Consider the following 16,423-nt stretch of genomic DNA (forward strand, 5'->3'; position numbering starts at 1 on the left):
TTAAAGTGCTGATAATGAAGGATCTTGTAGCCTGGTATACTTGATCACTATTAGCTATAAGGTTTGTCAAATGGAAGAGGAATGAAGCGTGCTGTCATGAGCAAAATGATGGATAAGATTCAAAATTCAAAACTACGGATATGATCTGAGTTTAGAGAGCATGGGTGAAAATACAAAGACCTACATCGGTGAGAAAATCTGGAGAAAAAAAAAATCATCCATAACAAGTAGTGAATGAACTTCTAGCTTCCAGAGAAGAAGCTGACAATCTAACTGTAAAGAGTGGCAAAAACCATAAGATAGTAGCTTTTCATAGAGGTTTTTGTGTCAGACCTAATGCCTTGAAAATATCAAGACAGACCATGAATTTCCACGAATCTTTGGATGAATTGTGTCCAAAGGCAAGTAATGTTGGCAAATGGAGATCTGATGTGGATCAAGAGTGTCAGAACCTATATTGGTGGTCACCGATTGCTTAATCTTCAAGTATTGTAGAAGATAGTTGATGAAATGTTCCATTACACAACAACAGTAAAGGCAGCAACATGACAATCTGACAGCAAACTTTTATCTTCCTATCTTTTGGATTGAGCTGAATAGGTTTACGTCTACCATGTGATTCATAAGGATTGAAAGCTTAATAGTACCCAAGTTATTCAAGAATGTTTCTGATACTTTTCTAACAAAAAAGCATAAGAAGTTGTTCTTGAAAAATTGTACTTTGCCTTTAACATTTATTCATTCCTCAGCACATTTATATACTGTGGAAAGAAAGATATCAAGAGGTCAGCTTGTCTTTGGGTGATACAATAGTACTATCTGGATAAGATGAAAGTGCTGCGATAAGAAGAAATCAATTGACATTTTTCTTGAAGAGCTGGAGGGTAAAGGTGCTGGGGAACACTTTATGAGGAAGAAGACAGTTCCAGAGGATAGAGACAGTTAGAATAAAGGAGGAAGAGGAAAAGCAGATAATGATTGCAAGTTTAGTGGTGTAGTGTCTATGGAGGTACCTGTAGAAAAGACAAGGAGCTGAAATAGTGCTTCTGTAAGACAGAGTTTGACATGAGTTAGTGAAGGAGAGGTTATCTATTTGTCAAACTGCTCTCTTCTGGATAGCATCAAAAATTTTAGGAAGGTTTTTTGATGCTATCCAGGAATTTAAGAAATTTAAGTGCGATACCTAAAACATGAGCAGTATACTAAGGATGGACAATTTGAGAACTGTATGGAGTTAGTAGCTGGATGAGAAAATTAGTATTTGTGGCAGAAAAAAAAACTAGTTTTTATAGGCTGAGACAGTTATTGATGTATTTGTGCTATGAGAGGCTGAATGCAAACATCAATCATGGAGAGAGAGAGAGATCTAATCCTATCTGGTGATTTGTGTATAACTGAAAGCAAGGGAAGGTGACCTAAGATCCTTTTTGAGAGAGAAAAAAGCAATTGAAGGATGATGTGGATATCTCTGTTCAAGCACTAGTTGCAGATGAGCTTCAGATGTTGAGCACTTCATGATTTATCAAATGAGTAGGATGAATGGAGTGTACTATCAATCAGCAAAACTAGTAGTAGGCAGTGGATTACTTATGTATTGGAGAAAAAGGGTAGGTGATAGAACAAAGAACTGAAGTATCCCTATATCAGTGCCAGAGCTTGAAGAGAAGCATTCAGAGAGTGACAAGCAGACTGAAGGATAGTAATTTACTGAGAAAGCATGATGCAAAAGGAATCATGCATTGTGTATTTTGGAATGTTAAGGTGGACTGTAATAGATATAGCTGCAATTTGGGTCTCAGGTGAAGATATTTGTAAGTAACTGTGTCTTTTTCATATTAATTTTGGCTTGTTTTGAATATTTTGTTGGATTTGTCTTTTTCATTGAAATAGGGTTTTGAGGAAGATTTATTTTAATCACATTCACAGAGTGCATATTTAATGAAAGGATAGAGAGGGACACATAGTGATAGGTAATGAAAGCAACCAATCACTTTGCCATATTGTGACCTTGACAGTATCACTGCTCAGATTCCCCTCCAGGTACTATTATGCAGAATATGTGGCAGCAGGATTATGCACCATCTGATCAGAAAGTTTCCTATTACTGACAATTTCTGGCACGTGTATGTACTATCTGGCAGCTGCAATCATGTTTTTATTGCTCAGACACCCAAATCCCTCAAAATGGAGGGATTTAGGTGTCTAAGTATGTGTATACCAGGGGCAAATATTCCAGGTGTGCTAGGGGTGCGGTGCTCATCCACGAAATCACCGATATTATATTTTTGCATTTATTCCCATTAAAGACTCACCCAATTGTTTGCAGACTTCATGCGATTCCTAAAATTGAACACAATATACTGTACTAATGCTTCATTGTCCTCTTCACGAGGAATAATAAAGCATTAGTGCTTCACGAAGAAGGCGCTTTTCACCATGTAAACACCGCGTCACATTTGCGTTAATAGCCCGGGTGTGCTTTCAAAATGCATACACCTTTGAGCCATTCAAAAAGTTGTAAAGAGGGCACAGCGTGTCAAATTCTTAGCTTTGTATTATTTTTAAACTGCTGAGAAGGCATGACTAGGTGAGCTTAAATTTTGAGCTCACTCAGCACCTAGCGTCTGTGATTGGTTATTGTGTCAACCAATCCAATTGAACGTTGTCACTTGTTGAGCACTTTTCGCATCCGATGTATATTACATACAGTTGTTATGCATATTTTCTGGAACTGAAAATTTGAAAGTGGATGTTAGGAGAAAAATTCTAATTGTTTTTTCTTTTACTAAATATAGTTGTATAATTTAGTTGTCTAATATAGTTAAATATACTAAATATTGAGTTTCTTTTTCAGCTGTGAAACAATATAGGATGTAATATCCCTTAATTTAAATAGTTTTTTCTTTTGCTTGTACAGTATAGCATCTGCTGAGGTTGCAAAGTGTTTTAACGGTATGGAGACATTTTTATTCTAGTCTTCGGAAACAACAGACAGTAAAAAATATCTATTCCTGATATTTTTCCTGATATCTGATATCTATTCCTGATAATACACACAGTAAAAATGAATATTCTGTAAAAATGAATATAAGACATTGTTGATCTACAACAAAATACCAGCATATGTGAGATTGATAAGACAGAAGAACAGCTGATACTAAAAAAAAAAAAAACTAATGAATTCCTGAAAGTGTGAATAATTCTGATAATGATTGGATATTATGTATACTGAGTCTCAGTAAACAAAATAAAATTCTTGGAAAACAGAGCGAAATATGCATAAACCAGAGAAATACACATAACATGTGCAACAAATTTTACGAGATGATTTGCTGCTCCATCAAACCATATTTATTCCTGCAATACTCTCTCTCTCATAAGTTTTTTTTTTAATTATGCCATCATAAATTCACCTATTCATGTTTAGAATTTATAGAGGATCATGCTATTTGCTCTACCCAGCAACTTATATGATATGTGTGTCCTATATGACACACATCATATGATAATTATTCTTTGTCATTAATGAAAATGTTTCTACTCACACTTATTCCTTCCCATTCTCACGTCTTATAAATGATGATTCACATATTTTCATCTTTGAGTATTTCAAATATACCAACCAAATATAGCATTCTCCTGCATTATTGTTTTCTAATCAATCATAAAACAGATTGTTCCCCCATTCTACGCAGAAGTATTCAAAGGACCAATTAAGATGAGTGCTGATGCACTATGTCCTCTCAAAACTTTCATACATCAATAAAATGCAATCCCACGGTCATGGGCGTCCACAGGGAGGACGGGGAACTTTCCCCCGGGATCAATTAAAAAATTCCACAAATTATAATCGAAAATTGATTGAGATATATAATCTTATACCCTCGATCCTGGGAACGCTTTGTCTGTCTTAAAATTTTATTATGAGTTGGCCTGTTGCAGGTAGCCATAGAACATGTATTTCATTGCAGTAATTAAACACGTGTTCCTGTTTTTGGTTAGTCTTTTTCTGATTTGTGAACAGTCACCAGTTAGTTTGCCCTCTGTCTAGTAAGCTACAGAATGAAGTGTGAATTGTAAATTTATAGTGAAACAAATTTAAACAAAAAAATACATTTTTAAAAGGTAAGTGTATGTAATTTGATATTATTTTACTTGTTAGTTTTATGATTTTTTTTGCTTTTAAGCTGAAATAATTTAATTTAGGATTAATTGATTAGTTGATTTTTAATAAACTATGCCGGTCAATTTTTTAATATATGAAATTGTGCTAAAAACTATTAATTCTGAATACTTCTTTTTTCCTCCAAGAATTAAAGATCGATGCAAAATGAAAATAATGTATTTATAGTTTACATCAACAAATAATTACATAAAAAAAAAGCTAAAAGACGTTTATTGATGTAATTATTTGTCTCTAAGCTTCCCCCCCCCCTTTCCTGGAAAACATGACAGCACACTCAACCGAAATGATAACGCAACGCCACTGGTGTATACAGGTAGGTATGTATGTACACACACACATATATATATGGCATGTCCTTAATGGTATCATTCACATTACAAGGAAAAGGGAAAATAAACACTGGAATCCCTGCTCTGGAAGCCAAGCATGGCATTTCACTACTTCAAGTGAAATGCCAAACTTCAAGTCTCCAATAAGTAATTTGATGGCACTGTACTGAAGATCATCAACCACCTACACAAGAATACTTGATTCCAATTCAAGCAGGATGCAAATTTCCAGCACTTGATTCTTTACAAGTCTTATTTGGAGTTGCTGATTAACATTTTTATGGTTGGTGCTAGTTGCAGTGTAAGCTGAGCATAAAGCTCGGTCTTGGGCAACCTGATATACCAAATTAATAATCTTGCACTATGTTCCTACACATATTGGAAAATCAAGGCCTTAATCTCCATTTCATTCAAAACCCGAGACCAAAGTTTGGTGTGGAGTGTGAGTAAAATGGGATGAAGGCCTTCATTCCTGCAGACATATTTAGTTCACAGTTGTTTCAATAAGAAGAACGAAAACAGTAATCAGTCCCCAGTATTTGGGATGTGAACTGAATAAGAAGAGGTGGATAAAGTGATGTGTGATGAATCATTGCCAACATCAAATATCTTACCAGTTCTTCCAGCTTGCAAGTGAGAGCAATTACTTTTTTCTTTAGACACAAGTTTCACATGAATAAAGAATAATAATTTCATTACTGCATATATTTCAGCCAGAAACTAATGGGCCATTATCAGCATAATCAGTGAAGCTAGAACAAAGAACATTAATCCTATTTACAGAACAGAGCCATACACTGGAGTGCCACCATATGGGTAATTAATAAAATGATAATTGCAATTAAAGCTTTTAAAACGAAAATTAAAATTATTAACTTTAGAGCACTTAGAGCACCTGCAAAACTCTTTCCAGAGTGATTCGGCTAACGTAAATAAACAGTGTAAGAGTGGGAGGGTTTCTGAAATGAAGGAAAGAGTGTTGTATGGTGACTAGTTATTAAGAGTGATAGATGGGAGTGTAACTAAATCGTACTTACCGGGTGCGAAATTTAAGGATGTAAGTGAGAGTATTAGAGTGCAAAAACAGAGGGTGAAAGAATTAATAATTGTGGTGGGTATGAATGAATTGAAAGGTGATAAATTTTTTATGAGAGAGGACTTGAAAGTATTGTTAAAGGTAGCGAAAGAAAAGCATGACAGAGTTAAAATGGTGAGTCTGTTGCCGCGGTATGACAGAGAGGAGTTTAGGAGGGCCATAATCGCAAATAACATTATGCGCAGGTTATGCAGACAGTGTGGTGTGGAATTCGTGGCCGTGTGGAATGAGTTTGATGGTCAAAAGGACTTATACAAGAGGGATGGCCTGCATTTGAATGGACATGGTGTGCGGAGACTGGAAAAAGTGTTTCTGAATGAAGTGAAAATGGATGTGCAGAACCAGGGAAACTAGAACTACCAAGGAGGGGGGGGGAGTGGATATGCAAACTTCAGTGAGACAGTTGAGTGTAAAATGTATATAATATACCCTAGCCAGCACTAAGGACAAAAAATGGGAATGAGACATTTAGAATAATGCATGAAGATAGGGGTGGGACAAAGGGATCACTGCATTTCATGTATACTAATGCCAGGAGTATTAGGAACAAGAAGAAAGAATTTTTGGCCATGATTGGCTCTTCCTGGCCACAGGTTATTGGCATTAGTGAAACATGGCTGATGGAAGATGATATAGTTAGTGGGATGGAATGTGTAGGTTATAGTGTGTTTAGGAGGGACAGAGAGAATAAAATGGGGGGGGGGGGTTATTGATAATAGCTGAAGAACTGCAGCCAAGGAGAATTGAAGTTGTATTGCAGGATAGTGAAAGGAGCTCATTTGAGGCTATTTGGTGTGAGATTGAGACTGCAGAATAAAATATACAGTTGGTTGCTGCTATAGACCAGGTGATGGAAGAGATGGTGGAGATAGTATGCATAAGCAAATAGAAGAAATGAGAGGAAGGAGGGTAATTATTATGGGAGATTTCAACTATGGTAACATTGATTGGAAGGAGGAGAGGACACATGTGAGGAAGGAAATGGATTTTATTCAATTATTAATGGATAACTGACAGCATGTAATTGAAAATACTAGGGGTGTGAGAGTGTTTGATCTGGTAATAGCATCTCACAATTTGACTGTAATGAATATGACCATGTTCCCACCTATTGGTGAGAGTGATCATAAGGTGAGAGTGATCAATTATTAATGGATAACTATCTGAGACAGCATGTAATTGAAAATACTAGGGGTGTGAGAGTGTTTGACCTGGTAATAGCATCTCACAATTTGACTGTAATGAATATGACCATGTTCCCACCTATTGGTGAGAGTGATCATAAGGTCTTGACCAGGGAGGTGGCTAAAGGTGTGGAATTTTTGATTAAGACAGGGTATATGTGAAATTACCATGCTGGCAAGTTTGACAAGCTTAGGAGATTGCTTGGATCAGTGCCATGGCATGTACAACTTCAAGGGCTGGAGACGTCGATAGAGCATGGGAAGTGGTCAAGGAGCATCTACAGGAAGTTATGGCTGATTGTATACCTGGAGTCCGAATAGTAAAACAAGTAGGGGTTAAATGGATGAATAACACCATTAAGCTTGAGCTGCAAAAAAAGAAACAACTGTGGAGGGAATTTAAAGAGAAAGGTGACCTGCAGGCACACGAACAGTATAAAGTGCAGGCCAGAAGGTAAACGAGTGTGGTAAACACAGCAAAAGCCGATTATGAAAGGAAACTAGCCATGTAAGCAAAAGAGAATCCCAAACAGTTCTTTCAATATGCTGCAAGCAAGAAAACAACTGTACATGGCAAAATGATTTTAAGGAATAACGATGGTAAGGAGGTCACTGAACCAGTCGATATAGTGGAGTTACTGAGCGTGCACTTTGCAAAAGTATATCATCCAGGTGGTGACATTTAAAAAATGAAGGAACCATTAGTTTATATGGGAATTGTGATGAATGAAGTGAAGGTGAATAGTCTATTACAGAACCTTAATGTGAATACATCTGTGGGATTGGATGGTATACCGGCATGGGTCTTGCGTGAAGCAGCTAAGGAATTATCAGTGCCCTTGACCATGTTGTTTAATCTGAGTCTCAGGTCTGGTTTAGTCCCGAAGGCATGGAAAGAGGGGAAAATAGTTTCACTGCATAAAGGAGGATCCAAGACTATGGTGGCAAATTACCGACCGATCAGCATATCAGGAGTCATTGTCAAGGTCTTAGAGAAAGTAGTCAAAGGAAAAATACAGGAATGGATTGATGAAAATGAGATACTGTACAGGGGACAGCATGGCTTTGTGAAGGGTAGATCATGCCTCAGTAACTTGCTCAAGTTTTATAACAAGGTGACGGCAGAACTGGATAAGGGAAATGGGTTTACAGTGATACTGCTGGACCTGGCAAAAGCGTTTGACAGGATACCACAGGGAATTCTGATCTGTAAACTACAACATATGGGAATAGATATAGGGTTGGTGAGTGGTTGATGGAGAGATATCAAAGAGTAGTTTATTCAGGAGTAGAGTCCAAAAGACGGCCTGTGACTAGTGGTGTGCCACAGGGTTCTGTTCTTGGACCACTGCTGTTTAATCTGTTCATTAACGATATAGAGAAGGATCTAAGTGGAACAGTTCATTTGTTCGCTGATGATGCAAAGTTGGGTAGGGCGATAGTGAATGCAGAAGATGTCAAAGTCTTGCAGGATGACTTAGATAGATTGGAGTTCTTCTGGGCTAAGGAGAATGGATGTCAATTTAATGTGACAAAAAGGAAGGTTATGCATTTTGGGGTGAAAAGATTAGCAGCAGTATACCACATTGGTGGAACTGTACTCCAAGAGATTGATGAGGCCAGGGACTTGGGATTGTTGGTGGATAGGGAGATGAAGTTTAGGGGGCACATTGCAAAAGTAGCTAAATCAGCTCATCAACTCACTTGGTTGTTGAAAAATACCTTGACGAGCAGAGACAAGCAAGTTATTGTACCTCTGTACCGAGCCCTGATAAGACCTCATCTTGCCTACTGTGCCCAGATTTGGTCACCTCGGTTCCTTCTTGATGGGGAGGAGGTGGAGAGGATCCAGAGGCGAGTGACTAAGACGATAGCAGGTCTATGGAATGAACCATATGAGAACAGGTTGAAGATTTGTGGGTTGCAGAAACTGGTTGATAGGCGGAAAAGGGGAGATATGATTGAGACATTCAAATTGCTAAAAGGATTCTATAGGATTAATTCAGAGGATATTTTTGAGATCAGGACTGGTGGTGGGAGAACTAGGGGACACCTATGGAAGCTGGGCAAGAGTGTGGTTAACAGGGGTGTTAGAGCTGGGTTCTTTACTTTTAGAGTGGTAAATGAGTGGAATAAGCTGCCAGAGTCTGTTGTGGGTGCTATGACAGTGAGCAAGTTCAAGGCAAGGTATGATAGATACTGTGAGAATGTCGAATAGTTGTGTGGACATGATGTTTAGGGCCTCCCTCAATGAGTCTAAGGACTCCCTGGAGTAGCCCGAAATAATAATAATAACTTTGAAATACAATAAATACAGTGACTGAATGTCATAGCATTATTATATATTCAAAAAAGAGAGGAAGAGGGGAGTGATGAAGGACATCAGTTGTCCTTCATCACGCCCCTGTTGAGGAAGGACATCACACTATTGCTTGCCATTTATGAGGATGAGACTTCTAAATCTTGGTAATGGGTAGACAGTCATTTCGATTAAGTTTTGGTGGTGTAAAAGAGCTTCAGCACTCCCTCTCTCTCTTTTGAAATAACCGCTCTATAATCTAAACCAGCATTGATGTAAAAGGTGAGTATTAGAATAGAGGATATTGTGGTTAGTGTCCACTCCATGCTGTGTAAGGCCAGATTTTTCAGGTTTATTGTTGTTGTTGATATAAAACTAGTGTTCTTGTAGTCATTTTCTGACAGAACATCCTGTTTGTCCAAAGCAGAGGTAGTTGCACTGAACCTGGTAAACACCAGAGAGGGAGGGGGGGAGGGAGGGGGGGGCTGTTTATTTTTAGTGGATGGTAACCAGGAGGAGATTTTGTTGATAAGGAAGAATGTAATGACTAAACTGTATCTTTTCAGGATCTTTGCAATTGTCCCTGAGATGCTAGCAATGTGTGGAATAGGGTCTTGCTGTACAGGTTCAAAGTTCTTAGGGATTGGCTATTAAGTGTCCAGGATGTGTTTAACCTCCCTACCAGCCAATGTGGATGAAATAGTGAAACCAAATTGCACTTCTCATCCATATTATTCAATGGGTGTTACAGAATTGTATCCAGATTTAGCTGGACATCTATTGACATTGTGGTCGGTTGGGGGGTTAAACTTCCTTGAGGTGAAACCATTCTGTAGTATGATAAGTTGGATGTGCTTTATGATTATTAGCAGTTCTTGTTAGATATTCCTAAGAATTGGAGCGGACAGTGTGCTCTATTGAGCACTGATTTGAGTACAGGAAACGAGAACGTCCAGGAATGCTAATTTTCTGTCCTTTTCCATGATGAATTTGATGTGTGGATGTAGGCTGTTGATTTTAGTTAAGAAAATCAGTAGAGATGCTTCTGAGTCTAGCCAGATGTCATCATCCACATAGCATACTCAGAAAGAAAGCTGAGGTTGTATTGAGTTCAAAATGTTCTAAGTAGAAATTGGCTAGTGCAGGTGAAAAGGGCTTCCCATAGTGGGAAGGGCTTCCTACTCCATCTCAAAAACTAACTCTACAAACAATCTGTTTGTAGAGTTAGTTTCTGAGATGGAGTAGCCTGAACACATGACAAAGTCAAACAATTGGACTATTGGACTATGTATGGAGGGAACTCCTTTGATAAACAATTGGAGTGTTGGTCAGAGGTACTGGCAAATAAAGACTGGATGCCAAAACTGACAATGTCTATAGGTTGAAGGCTTGGGTTTTTAATTCTTGCCAGGAATTCTAATAAATTTTTCACAGAAGCTTATGTGTGGCCTGTATGGGAGACTTAAAAGACAAGCAAGAAATTTGGCTAGGCAATAAGAGGGAGTATCTATGCAGTCAATCAACTATAGGTCTGAGTGGGACTTTTCCTTTGTGAACTTTTGGTATCAAAAATCCACTCCAGTGAGTGGCCCAGTTTTGTACACAGGATTAATGTTATTTCTAGCTTCACCTTGTGATCATGCTGATGCACTGATGATGGTCCATTACTTTCTGGCAGAAATATCGGCAATAAAAAATTAGTATTCTTTATTATTGCAAATGTGTGTCTAATAATCAGATACGGAAGAATGAAGCAACAGTTAATACAGCAGGTAATAAATTATTTTCCATCAAATTTCTGATAAGTACTCTCAAAAGGTGTATAGGATACTATGATGGTACTACATGAATAGCTTATATTATTACTAACTTCCAATCAACAATTTTCCTCCAAATTAGATCTATCGGAACACTAATATGGTTAGATCTTATACAGTCGGACCCTTAAACAACATGGGTTTGAACTGCGTGGGTGCACTTATATGAGGATTTGTTTCAATAAATATATTGGAAAATTGTTTTGGAGATTTGTGATAATTTTGAAAAAACTCTCAGACGAACTGCATAGCTTAGAAATATCAAAAAAAAATTAATAAAAAGTTAGGTATGTCATAAATGCATAAAATATATGTAGATACTAGTCTATTTTATAATTTACTACTATAAAATTTACACAAATCTATTATAAAAAGTTAAAATTTATCAAAACTTACACAAACACAAATCATACATGGTGCATTCACAATCAAGAGAAATGTAAACAAATATAAAGATGCAATATTAAATCATAACTGCATAAAATTAAATGTTACTGATAATTAGTTAAATTTAACCAATCGGCATAAAATAAAAATTTTATAATGATTCATTCATTAGTGTATAGGCTAGGCTGCCATAAAACAATCATATTGCTGCTTCTTCATTCAATGCATGAATCATTATACCAGTAAATAAATATGAATTTCTTTTATCACACTATCTTTTCATTTTTGATAAGTTAGTAGTTAGTAATGCATATAACATGTATTGTGTTTTGTATCTTATAAAACAATATTGATGTAGGTACTGACAGACAGACAATTCATCTTGTATACAGATGAAGTAAATTTATGGTATCAATAAATACAGTACAGTACTGTAAATGTATTTTCTCTTTGTTATGATTTTCTTAATAACATTTTCTTTTCTCTGGCTTATTTTACTGTAAGAATACAGTAACATACAAAATATGTGTTAACTGACTGTTTATGTTCAGTCAACAATAGGATATTATAAGTTAAATTTTTGAGGAGTCAAAAGTTATATGTGGATTTTCAACTTGTTCAAGGACCAACTTTATTTTGCTCTTCCAACTGCAATACATCAATACATCTACATCTTTTTCTTCTCTGAGCCTCTTTCCTGCCATCATGGCATTAACAACATCTGTTTTGCTAACCTTTCCTCTCCATTAATGGCAATTAAATGGAAATACCACCTGAGATTAACTCTGCTCACATTGCTGTTAACAACATCAAGTTCTTTCCTAATATTCTGCCACTGGTGCCACCTGTTCACTCTCCTAATATTCTTAGCCTATATCTAACTGTGCATGGAAAGAGACTGAAAGGAGGTGAAAGAAAATGCTATCATTCTCACATGCAGTTATAAATTGATACAATGAGCTCTACTCCAGTTATTGAGAATTTGACCTACTTGGCAGACTGGCTGGTCAATGATTAGTGTATTGCCCTCCAACCATAGAGTGAGGGTTCAAATCTTGCTGTGGGTATGAATGTTTATGAATTTATTATGTCTTTAAGGTAGATAAATTTCATCAACTGGAAATCATAACAATGTGGCTCAGAAAATTTCCATGTTTGATCTCTGAAACAAGCTTTCTGACTTATTAAAAAAAATTAATAATAAATACAAAAAACCTAATCCCACTGATGATACTAATGTATTTATTTTTACAACCTCTTGTAAATGGGGGGGGGGGATACAAAAAACTCTCATATCTTTTGAATTATATAGTATAGCTGTTATAACACTTTTATACCACCATATTTTCAAGAATTTCAGGTCATATATTATCTGGTTTTAGGTGGTAGATGAATTTTATAACCCAGTGTTTTCACACTGGGTTATAAAATCCATTGCACTGATTACTGGAAGCCTGAAGTGGCTTGAAAATGTTCATGTTTGATCTCTTGGAGTAGGGTTTCCAAAATATTTAAAAATCAATAAAAATAAAAATAAAATAATAATAATAAATACAACTTAGCCCATCACAGTACTAATGTACTGCAGGCTCCACCCTTTTGTGACTGGGAGACAAAAAATTCAGCTGCTTTTCTACATTTCAGATTTCTAATGACAATGACTTTTTTTTCTACTTCAAATACTGATGACTACATTTTACTGCACTCCACATGAATATTTTCTACCACTTATTCCTTCAGTTTGCTACTTCATTTAACAGTTTTATAAAATAATTTTCCAGACATCAAGAATATCCTTATCTTCAACTTTATATCACCTTTATTATCTTTGATTACTTTTGATTTCTCTTTCATCCATTTCTAAGCTTTCTGATTATCTTCCAAAACTAAAACTAGAAATAGAGGAAAGGATATTCCACACAGTGTTGAAAGTGTTTTACACAACAATAGTGGTCAGTGTAGATTGATTACATCTGACATTTGCATCAGATCTAATGTTTTTGTAACAATTTCTGAATAATCAATGTTTTCTGACCAAATGCATTATCTCTCTCTTTCTCTCTCTCACTCTGGTACAATGTTCAAGTAGGTTATAGCATTCAGGTGTTATTTATTCATGATATACACCCAAAAAAACACTCCTCTTAACCATCACAAATCTGTAGTCTTGTCACATGATATGGTCGGTATAGCAAGTCATGAGGCCAATGGCATGGAAAAATAACTGAACAGGGACTTGTTAGATCAGATGACGTATTTACATTCCTCAAGTGCCTCGATATTCTTCAAGCAGTGATTGGCATGCCCATCATGCCAATCACTGCTTGTTTTTAGTCAATGGAAAACTCAGTGAGATAATCGAGCTGCTGGATCTCAGCCATGACAGAGTATGACAATTCTTCTTCTTTCACTCTGCCTTATCCCATGTTAAACGGGGTCGGCGCACCAATCTTTAACCTTCCTCTTCCAAGTTCTCCGGTCCAGAGCATCCTTCGGACTCCATCCTTTTTCCCTAAGATCCTCTGTCATCTTATCCCTCCACCTGAGCTTGGGCCTGCCTCTTTTCCTCCTTCCCTCCAACTTTATATACTCCACTCGTTTACCAACATACTCCTCACCCTTCCTCTCAACATGTCCAAACCACCTCAGCCTACTTTCTTGTATCTTCTTGCCAATTGGTCCCACCTTAACCGTCCCTCTGATGTAGTCATTCCTTATCCTGTCCTTCTTTGTCACACCACTTATCCATCTCAACATCCGCATCTCCGCTACCTCCATCTTCCTCTCTTGTGCCTTGGTTATAGGCCACGTCTCTGCACCATGGAGCATCGCCGGCCTCACCACCATCTTACAGAGCTTTCCTTTCCTCTTACAACTCACTCTCTTGTCGCACAGGACCCCACTCATCTTCCTCCAGTTCATCCAGCCACATGTTATTCAGTGCTGTATTTCCTCATCCAGGTCACCATTCCTCTCAACAACCGACCCAAGGTACTTGAATTTCTTCCCTGAGATTAGCCTTTCACCCTGGAGTCGTATGACGATATCCTCGTCACTCCCTGTTGACATATATTCAGTCTTCACCTGGTTAATTCTCATGCCGCTCTCCTCCAATGCTTTTCTCCACTCTTCCAAGGTATTTTCAAGCTTCTCTCAGGATGATTCGCATAGAACAATGTCATCGGCAAACAGCATGCTCCATGGTGCCTCCTTCTTGACATCCTCCACTAGTACATCCATGACCAGGTCAAAGAGGTAGGGGCTCAGAGCTGACCCTTGGTGTAGCCCTACAACAATAGGGAACCCTTCTGTCATGCCGACACTAGACTTGACCTGAGTTTCTGTTCCCTCATACATCTCCTTCACCAACCTCACGTACTTCTCCGACACCCCCTTCTTCCTCATACACCTCCATACCTCCTGCCTGGCCACTCTGTCGTATGCCTTTTCCAGGTCTATAAACACCATGTGCAGATCCACTTGCATCTCGCTATATTTCTCTATCAATCACCTTAGCGCAAATATTGCATCCGTTGTCCCTCTTCCTGGCATAAATCCAAGCTGCTCCTCACCAATTTTCATTTCCTGCCATAACCTTGCTTCAATTACTATGACAGAGTATGACAATATCCTCTATAAATTCTTCACAATGCAATTACGAAATGTGGTCCACTGGATAAGTACTGTAACAATCCAGCTCCCCTTCACATTAACAAACTATTGTAAGAATGTTTGCCCATTCTCTAGCACACTCTGGACCAGTGTTTTCCAAATTATGTTCTTCTACAGTCCTAGAGTGTAAAGTGTAATTTGGGGTTCTGCGACAATATTCATACTTAAAAAAGAGCAAAATTAATAATAATATTTTATTTATTTCTTTTTTTTTCTATTAATTATTTTAGATATGCAGAACATAATCAAACAGTGTGCTTTATTGTAAATAAATTGCAATGCACAAAAAACTTTGTTGTAAATATATAAATCCTGATTTACCTAAAAAGGGAATTTGACAAAAATACAGATATTGAACAAATGCCACTCATGATATGCAAATTCAGCTTTCAGGCATTAAACCAAATTTTGAAAGAATTCTCCAAGGGAAAGGGGGGAAAAAAATAAAAACTGTATTCTTCTCATTAAGAACTTAACTTTTATATTATTTTGTATATTACAATGTGTTTTGTTATATTAAAATGTTTTGAATTTATTTTATGTAATTTTTTGATTTTCTGAATAAATTAAACAATTTTTTCATGCTTTATTTTAATTTTAAATGTAAAAATTCCAGTTAAGGTTCTGCAATTTTTTACAACTTGACAGGGTTCTGCAATAAAAACTGCAAAACACTGCTCTAAGATACCACTGTGCTTGGAACACACCAGCAGGAAGGCAATTTCTGAGATATGCATCAGTACATTTGCCACTAGTTAATAGACCACACACGTCTTGCTGTTGGTCCATTATCACACTGACAGTGCACACTCATAATCTTTTGTTCAAATGAATTACATACATGATGGAATCCAACAGTTTGAGTTCACAATAAACTGCTCACTGTATGCATACAGAGATATTTCATAATTATTCAGAGCTGTCCAAATCATCTTTTATTGGTCAGATTGGACTGAAATTTGAATAGTAGAGAATTCAAAACATGAGGCAAAGAATGACAACAACAACAACAAAAGGCATTGGTTCACATAAATGGTGCTACTGCAGATATATTTTACATATTAGCCATAAGTGAAACTGTTCTGCATAAATGATAGCAATGAAACAACAGTAGAACTTCAGGAATACTAACATAAGAAATATAACAAAGGACTATTAATACCATGAGATGATAAAACAATCTAAGTGAAATTATAGTCCTGGTATAGCGACTAGATAAGAGGATGGTGGAATGTAATGTATTGAACAAACATAGGTGGTGGATATCATAACATTGGTGGACGACTTAGCAGAGCTCTAATACAAGGCAGTATTAGTTTAATCAAAGTTGAACCAAATTTCATTCTGAGCTAAACATTGCTAATCACTCTATACAGCTCTAAATACTTTCATAATAAAGACCCTTTATGCACACGCACACACACACACACACACACACACAGAGATAGAGAGT

The 16,423-nt window shown here is 36.9% G+C and overlaps 1 protein-coding gene across 2 annotated transcripts in view; it reads right to left on the reverse strand.

Annotated features, from left to right (window-relative positions):
- The window catches only part of Pms2 (mismatch repair endonuclease PMS2), a 272,119-nt gene that overhangs the window by 210,041 nt on the left and 45,655 nt on the right, over positions 1 to 16,423 (reverse strand). The gene's annotated exons all lie outside the window — the stretch shown is intronic.

Source organism: Typopeltis vanoorti, chromosome 17 (assembly GCF_054136105.1).
Source record: "Typopeltis vanoorti isolate ZY-2024b chromosome 17, IOZ_Tvanoo_1.0, whole genome shotgun sequence".
Classification (NCBI taxonomy): Eukaryota; Metazoa; Arthropoda; class Arachnida; order Uropygi; family Thelyphonidae; genus Typopeltis; species Typopeltis vanoorti.